Below are 15,514 nucleotides of genomic sequence, written 5' to 3'. Positions count from 1 at the left end.
AATAGTGACTTTATTTGCAAAGCTGGCAGATCCAGAAGATGGCAGACTGATGTCCTGGAGAATCATCTTCCACAAGTCAGAATTGAGTCTTCTTTTATACTAAAAAGGGGCGGGGTTTTGATTGGTTGTTGGAAACTTCTTGCTGTATGAATTGCTTGTCCTTTGAATCCGCTGTTCTTGCAGCTGTCCATGCGGATCAAATCATGTTGCCCCTGTGAAAACTCCAAAAAATAAACAAAGGTTATTCTCTATTTTGCAACTTGCCATCTCTACATAAGTGCAGATGAATTAGCATCCTTCAAGATCACGGCCAGGAGAATAGGCTGTCCTGGATATTTCAGTCTAAAGGCAACTTTCTTTTACAAATGGTGCAGAGCTAGGAAGTCTGAGCCTAGAAAACAGGGCACAGGTTTAAAGCCAAAGGAACAGACCTAACATGGGGTCAAAATTGTTCTTTTCTATTACAATTCCCTTTTCTGCTTCATAGATAATTTTAGTAAGAAACATGAGCAATTTTGTATTTTTGCTTCTTAATAACCGATAAGTGGGCCAACTATATTTTTGTGAGCAGAGATGCTGTGCGGGCATAGGGGTCACAGCACACTCTTGTTGGGGGTGGCCGACCCTGAAACATGTCTGATGCCACGTGAGTGTTGGTGAGGGTCCCCCTAGCCAGCGGCACTCTTCAGGAAGTAGCATATGTGCTTTGACTTCTTGAGACCTCATTTTCGGCTGCAGGAAATTTTTTCAGATACTGCGATTGAAAAATCACTCCAGCTGGGGATAATTAGGGAAAAAAGGAAAAGGAAAAGGGTTTGGAGTAGAGTAGAAGAGAAGGACATAAGATCACGGAGCCTGAGTGCTTGGCAGCGGGGCCTCGGGAGAGAGGGGAGCAGAGGTGGGGAGGGGCCTGACCTTGGAACCAGCTCCTGCACCTGTCCCCGTGCCCAACCACATAGCTTCCAATGGGCCTGGGCCACCTCTCTGGGCTGGATGTCACCCTGTGCAGAACCTTGAAAATCGAATGTAAGGGGTGGGCAGCACTCACCTAGGGGGTCACTGTGGATTTCAGTCAAGTCCACAGTGCCTTTTCTGGTCATGTGCCTTCACTTGTCCTTTATCTCAGGATCTGAGGAGGAGGAGAAAGGAACTCAGGTAGAGATCCAGGAAGATATCCGACTGTGTTAAGAGAGGACAGACACAGTTAAAAGGGGACCGAGGACACTTGCAGCAAAGTAAAATGACTTCACAACTATTGCTTCAGAGCTGCAGGTGTGAGAGAGCCTAAGCCTGTTTCAGAGTGCAGGGAACAAGCGGAAAGGAATGGCAAAATTTCCACTGAAATTTTGTTAAATAGCCTGCTACTGTTGCTTGTATCACTTGAATGAATGCAGGCATATTTCTGTGGGCATTTATATGTTCACAGCCACTCTTGCCCCCATCGGGGATGGGCTTTCTCAAGCACAGTGCACCTCCTGCTTCGGTGGGCCACGCTTCGGGTCCTCGCCTGGGGCCGGGCTGCTGCAGGGCACTGAGTCCCTGAGGCACGGCCTGTGATACACGACAGGAACATCTCTGCTATCGACTGAGGGCCTCCTTTTCCCCCTGCAGTGTAAGAATTCCGGTGACTGAGTTAGAAGCATGCTTCCAAGCTGTGCGTGTCCTCGGCATCCAGAAGCGGAGCCTGGAAGCTTCCGAATTTCTCCAGAATGCAGTCTACATTCACCTTCGGCAAGTGAGTGTATGTCCTTACACAAGTGGAGGAATTACTGCAGTTTTCCTGGAACTTACTCACCACTAGTCCATCTGATTTTTCTGTGCTAGGATTCAGTACGGCCTGCTAAAAAATCTGGAGTCAGATCTTGAAACCCTGATGAAGAGGATTATTTATTTTATTTCACTATATGATAATCTTTTACTTTCAAAATTCAGAATTTTTGGTTCTTTCAGGCATTTTTGGGGGGGTTGGCAAAACAAATTTGCTCTTACCGTCTTTGCGACCTGTTGCTTTGTGCCTCTCACCTGTCTTCTGTCACTTGTGAGGCAGTTCCATTTGTGACCCTGTCCGTGTTGTTCATGTTATACAACATAAAGTCTGTAAAAGTACAGTCCCTTTTACTCCGAAGACATTCCACAAATAACTCCTTAAATCTGGGTGTGGTTTTAAGAAGACAGAATCATTAGAACATGTAATTGCAGGTTGCTAGTGCAAAATCCCCAAATCAATAGTCTAGCTCAACATCTAAAATCTTTCTAATCTACCTTGGATTTGTATGGATAAGTGAAGCAATTTGCTAAGAATTGAACACCAAGGTTAGAATACAGGCTGGTGTAGCTCAGCAGGTCCTCCTGAGCCAGCGCTGTGCCAGAGGGCGGGGCCGAGGGAGAGGGCGGGGCTTAGGGAAAGAGGAGGGCCAAGGAGGAGGGGGGTCCTGCCCTCCCTGAGCTGACAGTTTCATGGCAAACACCTTCACCATGTGAAGAACTTGGAGTTTCTTCTAAGAACACTAGGTTTGAAAAGAGTCATAAAAGAACGGGAGTGACAAAATCTAATTTGTCTCAAGTAGGGGAGAACAGCTGGAAGGCCACTTGGGAGACTCGTGAGTCCAGGTGGGCAGTGTTGGTGGCTTCTACCTGAGCGGTGGGACAGTCAGTGGGACAGTCACCGGGAAAAAACGAACAGATTTTAGGCATGTTTAGATGGTAAAAAGGAAAGGATGAATGATGTCTGTGAAGGTAGGATGGAGTAAGGCCCAGGTTTCTGGGTGGATTAATGAGGTAAATGATGGTCCTGCTGTGCTCTGAGCAGGGAAAGCTGCAGAGGGAGCTTTGGGGGAACCCTGATGAGTTCAGCTGTGGATAAAGTGAAAGGCTGTTAAATGTGTGGTCTGGGAGCTCAGGTGAGAGCCAGTAGCGAGTAGGGGGAGGGGAGAGAGACGTTCAAGTCATTTTGTCTTGTGAGCATACAAATACTTATGAGTAATGATACACTTACGCCTCTATATTCTGGATTTAACACCCATTAACATTTTGTTATATTGACTGCAGAGGTTCCTAATATTTTTTAATAGAAATAAAATAAATAGAAACAAAATAGTGGAGTTAATAAACATCTTAGAGTTGATGTGTGTCCTTCTATGTATTTTGATACCTCATCTGTTTATAACCATAATCTATAAAAAGTTAACTAGTTTAGCATAAGTGTTAAACAGAGGGACGTGACACACAGTTTTGGGGCTTGAAGCTGATCTTCTCGGGCAAATTATGTAGCCTCTCTGTACCTTTGTTCCATCTTCTGTTACTGCCCCCGGGCCCCTCATCACAGATGATTTCCTAGACTAGATGATGGGAGGGAGGCTGCTGAAGGGAGTAAGAAGTGGCAACTGCTAGGGACACTTAAGAGAGAGACAAAAAGAGATTAAAGTCAATAAACTCAGTACAAACAAATACTCTCAAAAGAGAAAGAATCCTGCAGTGTTTTGAGCCACTTAGCATAAGGGAAACAAAATCACGTGGACCCAAAGCTCTTGAGCATGTGAGTATTGTGGGTGGGAATGTGTCATCAGAAAAGGGTTGAGAAAAGGTCTTTTGGTTTCCATTGACGTTTCCATTAAGGATGGGGAGCAGAAGTGAAAACCCTCAGCTTCAGTGGAAGCTGCTGTTTTGTGTGAAACTGACCAAACTTTGGAGACCAGTCATCAGCGGTGCTGGCAAATGAAGAGGTTTCGGGATTGGGTGGGGCACTTGCTGTGACTTCCAGGTGACCTACTGGCTGGGGGCTGTGAGGCGGGCAGTAGGTTTGCAGGGAGACCCGGGCATAATCCCTCGCTCTGAGGCTGCTGGTCTGACTAGCAGACCTGGGCACAGGCAGTCCTAATTGGGCAGCTCGGGATGTGGCCTGGGACACCTGCCGTGCTGAGGGGGAGAAGAGCGCTTCCCTGAGGGGGTGTCCCTGCGGAGAGTGGAAACATCCTCTTGCAGGGGAGGAAGAGCCTCTGAGCAGGGTGCTGGTTGCACAGGCAAGACCACCCTGAGCACTGAGGGTTTGGGGAGCCGGAAGTCACACAGTGGCCAGAGCAGCCTTGTTCCTGAGAAACTAGAGGGAGAAGAGGCTGAAAAGTCAGGCTAGGGTCAGACACTGTGGTGGGTTATGAGTGACAGTAAAGGACTGGTCAGGCAGGCACGAGAGAACCCTGTGGGTGTCCCAGCTGGAGCGTCACGCCAGAGGGTGGAGCTGAGTTATAGACTTTGCCACTTATTAGCTGTGTGACTTTGAGCAAGATTACCCCACCTCTCTATATATACCTTCATCTGTAAAATGACACAGTGACAAGCTCGTGTCATCAGAAGGCTTAGTTTAGCTCTTATCCTCTGTGTCCAGTCCTGTCAGTGCTGCCCTGCAAGTTTCTGCAGTGGCTGCTCTTACCCTGAGATGGGAGGGCATAGAGGGACTTTGTAGCGCCCGAGGGCAGGAAGGGGTTGCTTTAAAAACAGACATGTAGCCGCCTGCAGCTGCAGGCCTGCAGGCAGTTTGGTTGATGGTCCTGGAGAGGACTTTGGACGCCTTAGCATCGTCATAAGACTTGTTTTCCCTTGGGGGCCAGAATTGCCTATGCAGATTAATGTGGAAAATTTGGGCTTCTGGCAAAGCTGTTTTCAGAGATGGTAATATATATAACATATCGTAGAAAATATAATGCTTTTATTTAATCTGTGGGACTTTGCAGCTGTTGGGAACACCTCTGTTGGCCTGGTCTCCACGGAGGACACTAGGGGTCGGCAGAGCGTGCGGGAGGGCAGGTAGCCTGCAGTGCTGCTGCGGGGTGTTCTCCCGAGTAGAGCACTCTGCTGAGTTGACTCTTCTCTGAGTTTGGTTGCCAGATGAGCAGACAGCAAATTAATGAGTTCTGGTGGGATTGTATAATGACAGAAAGAAAGAGGGACCCGTAGTTTTTCTGGACTAGAACACGCTTTTGGTTCCTGATCCAGTGTGTTCCATTACAGAATTGATGAGTTGTGTCTATTCTGGGACTTGTAGACTGAGAGAAATGTGTAGCCTGAAAGTTTAGAGTTACACTTTATTAGGCGGGAGGACTCGAGGCGGGATGACAGCCTTCAAATCTGTCTGAGGGACTGCTCCCAAGAAGTAGGGGAGGAACTAGGATTATATAGGAGCTTTACAACAAAGACCAGGGAGTTGGAACAATAAAAGATTGCTTGTTATCTAAAGAAATCCAGGCATCTCAAGTTAAAGAATTTAGTGCCTTTGTATGTATCATTTGACCTCACTGGATTCATTCTTTAGACAAGCACCTAGCTATCTAGGGCAATTATCCTGTCTTCTTATTCTCAGTCTGTTCAGAGGGCAGCATTGTGAGTGGCTGTAGAGGCTGGGCTTCAGGTCTGTCCGCACTGGGGGGTGGCGGCAGCCTTGATGACTTGGTTTCAGCATTCTTTGTTTACTGACATGGTTGTAGTATTTTAATTCACATTGTAGTATTTTCATTCACAGAGTGATTGTGGATAATCTGGAAACTTGCAAAGGAAACGAGATGGAATTACTGCAGGTACCTTCTACTTTAATAAGCCGTGTGCAAACATAAACATGGAGGAAGCATACATTTGAATTTGGTGGTGTAGGGAAGGGTTTCTGCACATTACAGGAGAACGCAAGGCAGAATATCTCTTCTTTGTTGGCAGGGATGTGGGTCAACCTGTCTTTTCTGTAGCGGTTTCTGAGAGCACTTTATGGTAATTAACAAACATTGACAAACGGTGGCACACTTTGCATTTAAGAGCTGACCTGTGCAAACGTGTATTGGACAGGTGGATTTCATAGGCAAGTGGTGAGGTGGATTGGAGAGAGGTGTAGCCCAGGCCTGGGCTCAGATTCAGGTTTAAATCGCCATTTCCTCACCAAAGGACCTTGGACTAGAGTGTAACCTCCATTAAACTGTTGGTGAATCTGTGAAATATGCATTATAATATTCGTTTCTTCCTGGGTTTGTTGTAAGTTTAAACAGTATTATAACACACATGAAACACTTAACAGGCACTTAGCAGTGTTCACTGTGTCCTTCCGCCCCGCTTAGCGTGTGTTACAGCCGTAAAGGTAGCATGTGCCTGTTGAGGACGTACTGGTAGCCCCTTGAATAGGTTGTGAATTTGGTGATTTCCTTTAATCCTTGAAACTCTACGTGCCATGGGCAGTTATTTTCATGAACAGATGAGGAATCTTAGGGTAAAGAAGACGGTGTAATTTGCCCAAAGTCAGACCATAATTTTGGGTGCAGGGGCCTCTGTTCAGCATGGGCCCCTGGGCTTTCTGCCCTCTCCGTTCAGCACCAGAGCCAGACGTGGAGTCGCCTGTCTCCCAGCCCAGAATATCCGGCAGGCAGCAACACAAACCTGGACCTGTTCTGCTTAAGCAAAAACTCCGGAGGGGAGGCAGGTACTAAAGGGATAAATGTAAAAACAGACGACTGTAAACTGTTATCAGCTCAGAGAAGGAAAGGAACACGCCTCGCCGTGCAGAGCTGGGAGCTTTCCCTTCCGGGCTGCTCTGGGGGCGTTCATTTCAGCTAAACAAACTCCGCTCCTGCACCAAGGCATGAAGGCAGGGTGCATGTAACCAGGCTGACTGTGCCTCGTTGATCATATTCATTCTTAATCCAGTGTCAGCTGTCACGGGCACTTACCTAGTAAACAGATGTCGGCCATAATCATCACGCACTTTGCTTGGTAGTTTTATTGGCCCCACTTTTGAGATGAGGTAATTGAAGCTGGGGAGTTTGCTGCATGCCCGTGATTACCTTGGAAATACCCCCACTGGTCTTTCAACCTAGACTGGTGTGGCTGTTACATCCCAGCCCTGTGAATGGCATCGTGTAGCTTCTACCAAGTGGCCCAAATGACTGACATTGATTTTCTTAATCCGTAGGAAATGGTATGTAACAATAAGAGAAAAGGTGGTAAGAAATTCTTTGGAAAACTAGAACAAAATCCAATACTTCCCCAGCTGGGGTAGCGTACCCAGTGTCACTCATCCCACTCACAGCCTGGCACCTCCTCCCTCCCGACTCCGTGTTCAGAAGCCACTCTGAGCCTTCGAAGAACATTTTGCCTCGTGACACTTTTGACTAAGACCTATGACCTCTCTGTCCCTGGTTAACTCTCTCTTCAAGGCCATTTAAATTTTATGCAGGCTCCTCCACTCCGATGTAAGAAAAGACTCTTTAAACTTCTTGATGAAGCTCCTAAATGAAGATCTTGTGAAGGAAACCTAGTCAAAACCTGGGAGGTTTGCACACAGTGACTGCATGCAACCTCAGCACTTTGTGAAGTTCAGAATCAGAGGGGTGGGAGACACAGGAAAGGCTTTTTAAGGTAGAAAGGGGAAAGTGAAAGGATGCAGGCTGTGTGAGACTGAAACATCTCGGTCCCAGCCAGCAAGGCACCTGCGTTCAGGATGGTGTATGGGGAGTACAGAGTTCTCACAAAAAAGAAGTGGTGGGATGGGAGGGAGGACAGATAGATTCTTTACTAGGGAAGGAAAAAGTGGGCTGAAAATTTCCTGGTTGAATAAGAGGACTGTGAAATGATGTGCTTGCATTTTGGAGAAAAGGGTTTTGTGGGGACAGGCCTAGGAGAACGCTCTCTGGCTGGGGAGTCAGCACAACAGAGAACCACAGAGAACCGGGCTGACCTCAGGGCCCCTGCTGGGGGAGGGGCTGCCCGCCATTTTGGTCCTGGGGGCTACTTCTGTCCCTTAGCTGGGGCCTCAGAACTCCCTTCACATCCCAGTCCTGTTGATACAAGAAAACATAAGTGGGGCATGGGAAGGGCTGTGTCCCAGGCTTTGGTTGAGCCCCTGGAATGTGCCCCACCAGACGTGGGTCCTTGGCTTCATGCAGGAAAGATTTCAAGAGCAAGCCACTGTTGAGTAAAGGTAGATTTATTCACAGAGACACATTGGAAGGCAGGAGAAATGCCACGAGGTGTGGGGGTTGGGTGCTCATATTAAAAGTAGTTACACACTCCACAGACAAAGTGTGGGCCTTCTCCGAAGAGGGAGAGAGAGTGATGACCGCGAGGTGGCGCTGTGTTGCTGGTTTTCATGGGCTTGGTTGTTTTATATGCTAATAATTAGAAGGAGCAGCCTAAGGGCAAGGGGCTGGGATTCCCAGGGAGTTGGCCATTTCCCACACTGTGACCTTTTGTGGCTAGCCTTGGGATGGCCATGGTGCCTTGGGGCGTGTTATTCACCATGTTACTATTACAACGGGTGTATAATGAAGCTCAAGATCTGCTAGAAGTAAAATCTCTTCATCCTGAGCCTCAAGGCCTACTGGGGGTTGAATCCTTCACCATTTTGATGTTAATTGCTGTGGCCTGCATTGAATGGCTGTGCTCTGGCCCCTTCCATCCTGTCTCACTGTGTTGACACAGAGAGAGCAAAGGCCGGGCCCTGCCTGTGCTCCTGCATTTAACAGGGAGAGGGGTGGGGTGGGCTGAGGATGACTCTGAGTGGTGAGAAGGATGTTTCAGATTTTCCCACGTGGGACATGGGGACGTGCCAGCAGCCACCGCAGATTTATCTCACGGGCATTATCGCTTGTGTCACTCATCTTTTTCTATTTTTCTTTCTTTTTTTTTTCAAGTATTTAATCTAAATTTAACATCAGGTTTTCTTAGGAAAGAAATATCTCTTTTTCTTTTCATTGGGGCTCTTTTGGGGGGGTAGGTAATTAGGTGTATTTATCTGTTAGAGGAGGCCCTGGCGGTTGAACCCGGGACCCCGTGCACGCTAAGAACACGCTCTACCACTGAGCTCTACCACCCGCCCCATCATCTTTTACTTTTTGCTTTAGCTGCCAAGAATCTTACGGCTGAATTTCTAGTCGGCCTTTAACACTTACCCTGACTTCATGGCATTCGTTTTTATGAGTTTACTTCCCCCTGGTTTCATTTAAGTATTGAATCTCCATTTTCTTTTCACTCTAACTTTTGTCTTTTTGTTGTTATGGTTGTTAAGCTGTGTTAAAAATTGTTTAATTTCTCTTTTAGCAGGAGGCTGAAAGTAAATAAATATGTAAACAAACTTATCACACTTAAATGTTTTATACATTCTAAGCTGTTTATTAGTTACTTAAAAACCGAATTGAATACTGAAGTGATAACATTTTAAAATTATTTTTTAACATTTTATAAAAGTATAGCTGATTTACAATATGATATAAGTTTCAGGTGTACAATAGTTGCACAATTTTTATTGTTATGCTCCATTTATAGTTATTGTAAAACATTGGCTATATTCCCTGTGTCGTAAGATACATCCCTGTAGCGTGTTTATGTTACATGGAGCAGTTTGTATAAGAAAGTTGGGTAATACAAAGTCTGGGGCGTGGCTCTGTCTAACCCATGTTCCCGGTCACCCTTCCTGTCAGAGCCCAGGCCCTCACTCCTGTCTGCAGGGGAGCAATTGGAGGCAGCCCTCATCAGCGCTGGCACCACCCTCTGAGTGGCAGTGACAGCAGTGACTGTGTGTGGACGTGCAAAGTGTTGTTCCAGGAGCTTTACATGCATTTCTGCATTTAATAATTAAAGCCCTCCTGTGAGGAATCATTTTAGGTTTTTAATGAATAATACATTTTATTTTGATTTTGAGAGTTCAAACTTCCAGAAAATTTACTGGAATAGTACAATAAAGGCTTAGATACAGTTCACCTAAAAGGGCACTGTTTGCCCTTTTGTGTCTGGCTTATTTTCGTATAAACTTTCAAGGTTCATCCATGTTGTAGCCTCAGTCAGTACTTTATTGTTTTGGTTTTATAATATCCTTTTTCTTTTTTTTTCGTTTTTTCTCTATTTAAAAATATTTTCATTGAATTCTAGTCAGTTTATAATGTTGCGTCAGTTTATAATTTTGCATCAGTTTCTTGTGTACAGCACAACATTTCATTTATATAGGAACATACATGTATTCATTTTCATATTCTTTTTCAACATAAGTTACTATAAGTTATTAAATATATTCTCCTGTGCTATACAGTATAAACTTGCTGTTTACTCTATACATACTCAGTATCTGCAAATCTTGAACTACCAATTTATTTCTTCCCACACCCTCTCCCCTCTGGTAACCATAGTTTGGTTTCTATGTCTGTGTGTCTGTTTCTGTTCTGTAGATAAGTTTATCTTTTTGTTTGTTTGTTTTTTTAGATTCCACATGTGAGCGATCTCATATGGTATTTTTCTTTCTCTTTCTGGCTTACTTCACTTAGAATGACATTCTCCACGTCCATTCATGTTTCTACAAATGGCATTATTTTATTATTTTTTTATGGCTGAATAGTAGTCTATTGTACAAATATACTACAACCTCTTTATCCAGTCATCTGTCAGTGGACATTTAGGTTGTTTCCATGTCTTGCTATTGTAAATAGTGCTGCTCTGAATATTGGGGTGTAGGTATCTTTTTGAATTACGGTTCCTTCTGGATATATGCCCAGGAGTGGGATTGCTGGGTCATATGGGAGGTCAATGTTTTGTCTTTTGAGGAACCTCTGTACTGTTTTCCACAATGGCTCCACCAAACTGCAACCACAGTGTAGGAGGGTTCCCTATTCTCCACAGCCTCTCCAGCATTTATTGTTTGTGAACTTCTGAATGATGGCTATTCTGACTGGTGAGATGTGATATTTGATTGCAGTTTTGATTTGCATTTCTCTGATAATGATATTGAGCATTTTTTCATGTGCCTATTGGCCATTTGTATGTCTTCATTGGAGAAAAGCTTCTTTAGGCCTTCTGCCCATTTTTGGATTGAATTGTTTGTTTTTCTTTCTTATCAAGTGTAAAAGGTGTTATATATTCTGGGAATTAAGCCCTTGTCAGTCTCATTTATTGCAACTATTTTCTCCCATTCCATAGGTTGTCTTTTAGTTTTGCTTACTGTTTCCTTTGCTGTGCAAAACCTTGTAAGTTTAATTACATCCCACTTGTATATTTTTGCTTGTATTTCTATTGCTTGAGTAGACTGCTCTAGGAGAACATTGCTGAGATGTATGTCAGATATTTTGCCTATGTTTTCTTCTAAGAGGTTTATAGTGTCTTGTCTACATGTTTAAGTCTTTAAGCCATTTTGAATTTATTTTTGTGTATGCTGTGAGGGAGTAGTCTAACTTCATTCATTTACATGCAGCTGTCCAGTTATCCCTACACCATTTGCTGAAGAGGCTGTCTTTACTCCATTGTATGTTCTCACCTCCTTTGTCAAAGATTCAATGACCAAAAGTTTGTGGGCCTATTCTTGGTAATTTTGTTTATCCATTCATTGATGGATGGATATTGTTTGTAACCTTTGTCTACTCTGAATGATACTGCCATGAATATTGATGTGCAAGTTTTTGTGAGAATATGTTTTCATTCTGTTGGCTGTACAGTTGGCCCGCCATATCTGTAGTTTCCACTTCATGGATCCAGATGGCTGATTGTAAAGGGACTCAAACATCCTTGGATTATGGTATCCAGGGTGGGGGGTTCCTGAAACCAACCCCCCGAGGATACTGAGGGATGACTCTACATGTAGGAGTGGAATTGCTGAGCCATATAACTCTAACCTTTTGAGGAAACACCAGACTTCTCCAAAGAAGCTGCACCATTGTCCCTTTCCACTGGCCGCAAATGAGGTATCTCTGCCTCCTCAACGACACTTGTTATTGTCCATGTTTTGATTAAAACCGTCCTAGTGGGTGTAAAATGAGAACTCATTTTGATTTTGATTTGGCTAGTGATGCTGAGCTTCTTTTCATGTGCTTATCGGCCATTTGTGTATTTATTTAAATCCTTGGCAAATTTAAACATTGGGTCGATTTTCTTTGTATTGTTCAGTTGTAAGCATTTTTTATATATCCTGAATACTAGTCTCTTCTTAGATACATGCTTGGCAAAATTTTTCTCCTATTCTGCAGATTGTGCTTTCACTTTATTTTTTTAAGCATTAAAACAATTTCTTTACAGGGGAGGTAATTAGATGTATTGATTTATTTTATTTTTCTTGCTAAGCATGCACTCTGTCACTTGATATACCCCCTTCCCCTGTCATTTCACTTTCTTGATGATGTAATTTGTAACAAAAAGGTTTTAACTTTGATGAAGTCCAGTTTATCTGCTTTTATCTTCTATCACTTGTGCTTTTCGTATTGTATCTAGGAAACCAAAGCCTATCCTAGGACCACAAAGATTTATACTGTGTCTTCTTTTAGAAAGTTTATAGGTTTAGTTTTTACGTTTCTGTCTGTGATCAATTTTGAATTAATTTTTATTTATTTAAAATATGGGGGTCCAGATTCCAGATTCATTCTTTTGCCTGCAGATACTCAGCACTCCCTGCACCATTTGTTGAATAGACTATTCTTTCAATGGAGTGTTGTTGACACCCTTGTGGAAAACTGACTGTAAATGTAAGTTTTTCCCCCTGGGTTTTTATTATGTCTCATAGATTTATTTATCCAAACTTATGCCAGTACCATTCTGACTTAGTACTATAGCTTTTTAGTACCCTTTAAAGTGAGTCCTCCAACTTTGCTCTGCTTTTTCAAGATTGTTTTGGCTGACCTGGACCCCTTGCACTTCCATATGAATTTTGGGATCACTTTTTCAATTTTTGCAAAGAAGTCAGCTGGAATATTGATAAGGATTCCACTGAATTTGTAACTCACTTTGGGGAGTCTTAACATTTTTAACAATATTGTCTACCATTCCATGAACATGGGATGTGTTCCATATATGTAGATCTTTTAAGTATTATTTCGGTGATACATCAAAATATTCAATGTACAAATCTTGTAAATTTTTGTTAAATTTATCTCTCATTTTATTTTTAATGCTATTGTAAATGGAAAGGCTGAGCTTCTTGAGGGTAGGACTATATATTAATTTGTTTATTTCTAGGATTTCTACACAGCAAATACTCTAGGTTTATATTTGCTACATAAATCTATCCACAACTCTTCCCACCCCCGTGTTATAAGAAACCAAGACCCAGGTTAAGCTACCTGAACACCTATGTGGAAGTGAGAAATGAGACCCTTGGGTGGGGCTTTGTGAAGATGATACTGAGAGCTTATTTAGGATGGCTTCATCTTAAATTCCTTTAAACAACACTTCTGGTGTAGTCAGATACATTAAGATCATGCCCTTTTGATATGCATAGGAGCTAAGACTATCATTTTCAAATAATTTCTAGTGAGAGTGTTGTACTTGAAATCAAATTTGCATCAATCTTTGAAGATATATGTTTCAGGAATTTTGACTAAAGAACACCTGTCTTTATTCATTAATGACAACTAAATTCTCAAGCAACATGTAAGAGTTTGAGCAAACTGCCCCAGCCCCGTAGTGCTGGTTGGCTGCAGCTGTAACTGTAGTCAGTGCTTACCTCTCCCAGCACGCTTGGGCTGATCTGCTCAAAGGTGTTCGTCCAAATGTTTGTCTGTAGTCTGTTGGACAAAGCCATAAAACATTGAGTTAATTTTGCTGGAATGCAATATATTCCTATTAATATTAAGTAAGCACATATTGAGTGCTTACTGTATGTTGGGAATTGTCCCTCAGCCTCACATGTATATTATTTCACTTAAAACTTCATATATTTCCTTGTTATTCTCACTTTACAGATAAGGAGACTGAGAATTAGGTCTTCTGTATTTTGGATGGAGCTCATTATCAATGACAGGAAGTTGTAAGGAAAAAGATATTGATTCATCCTGAGAAAATATTTTTCTGACCGTCAGCAGTGAAGAGGGTGAACACTGAAGAAGGTGATCATTGTTTGAGTGAGACGAGCCCCGGGTTGTACGGAGTCAGCATCCCTGTCCTGGACACGGCACGTGTAGATCTGTGTGGTGGGTGAGGCGGCGAGGCCGCGCAGGGAACGCGGATGCCGGGCCATTGGGCTGTGCTCAGGCCCGGTGGGGCTTTCTCCTAAGGGCAGTGGACCGTCACTGACAGATTTTTAGTAGGGGAGTGGGGTGCTCTCGTAGATCACTTTTGTCTTGTAGAATGCTTAGAAACATTTAGAAGGCTCTGCAGGAGGTGATGTGATGAGTCAGATTAGGGTGGCTGCCAGGTGTAGGAGTGTAGAATTTTCAAGTGGTTTTCAGTCCCAGTTTTGTGGCTGAGTAGCTGTGTCACTTTGGATGATGCACTCAAGGAAGTAAACAATTTATCTAATCAATTGAAGAAGTGATGTACCGACCTCCCAGGACTGCTGTGGTGATCCAGTGAGATAACGTGTTCACAGTGTGCAGCGTGGTCCCCAGCACACAGTCAGTGCTGAGTGAGTGCCAGTGAGTACCTGGTAGTTCAGGTGTGGGTGGTGGGACTCGGTGACTGAGGAAATCTGGGCCCTGAAGGTGGGGTCCAGTCACATCTGTGAGTGATGGGCCTGAGCTGGGAGAGGAAGGGAGACCTTGCCCCCCGACCAGGGGCCCTGGGTAGGACGGCTATGGGAGGAGCACCGTGAAGTCAGCTCTTTGCAGGTGGAGCTCGAGTTGCCTTTGAGATATCTAAGTGCATTGTCATGAGCTCAAAGAGGAGGTCTGGGCCCGGGCTGTGAATTTTCCTATAATCTTAATCCCTGAGGACGCTGAGGTATTGATCACTGAACGTGAAGACATACTTTACAGGACAAGTGAATAGTAGTATCATCTCTGTCATCAAAGCTCACATCTCTTTATTCATCACAAGTTTGCTATTGGGTACTTACAGAGCTCACTTCACCGCCATCCCCTGGGCTCAGGCTCCACAGTAAAGAGCTGGTGAGCCTCCCTCTTTTCCAGAAGAAGACACATTTAGCTGGTAGAATTCTGTACCTCGCCAGACTTAGAATTTTAGTTTGTTGTTTTAATTCTATTTTCTGTTAGCCATCTCCTGACAGGAGAGACGTTTTACCTCATGGACATATTTCAATTAGCTGTTACTGAGAATTGCTGATCTGATCCATAGTGTAAGTATTATATTAACCTTGTAGAGTATTTATCATTTTTCTGTCTTTGCCCTTTAATTTTGTATGCCCCTTCAAGTCTCTATCCTATTTGGGGCCTTATTTTTTTTAATTAAAAAATGTCTATTTGCAGTTAAGAAAACAAAAGAAAAGAAAAAATACACATGATAGCTAAACTTAGAAAATATCTAGTGTGTTTTCTGTCTCGGCAACGGAGGGTTCTAGAAACTCGTGAAAACCTTCATTACACAAGTTTCTTAAAATGCTGATTAAGAAATAAAACCTTCCTTCTTCATCTTTCAAGCTGCACAGCTAATTGTGAAGAAAGTGAGGGGAAATCCTCAGAAGCCAAGACAAACCAGAAAGCAGGGATTCTGGGTGATACGCGAGCCTTAGAAGCCCTGGGGTGCCTGTTGGCTCCTGTACTGAGTTTCGGTTGCCTTGACTGGAGGGTAGGAGGTGAGCCCGAGTCCTCTCACAATGGGAGTTGGATGACTGATCATATGT

The 15,514-nt window shown here is 43.7% G+C and overlaps 1 long non-coding RNA gene across 1 annotated transcript in view; it reads left to right on the top strand.

The window, feature by feature from the left end:
- LOC135320512 (uncharacterized) overlaps positions 1 to 15,514 on the top strand; it is a 257,975-nt gene that overhangs the window by 202,320 nt on the left and 40,141 nt on the right. The window contains exon 3 of the long non-coding RNA XR_010379680.1: positions 1,612 to 1,735. This is a non-coding gene — a long non-coding RNA (uncharacterized LOC135320512). The remainder of the gene's footprint in view (positions 1 to 1,611; positions 1,736 to 15,514) is intronic.

The sequence above is a fragment of the Camelus dromedarius genome, unplaced genomic scaffold (assembly GCF_036321535.1).
Source record: "Camelus dromedarius isolate mCamDro1 unplaced genomic scaffold, mCamDro1.pat HAP1_SCAFFOLD_176, whole genome shotgun sequence".
Taxonomy (NCBI): Eukaryota; Metazoa; Chordata; class Mammalia; order Artiodactyla; family Camelidae; genus Camelus; species Camelus dromedarius.
Note: the sequence above shows the minus strand (reverse complement) of the source record. Positions and strands in the feature narration are given on the sequence as shown.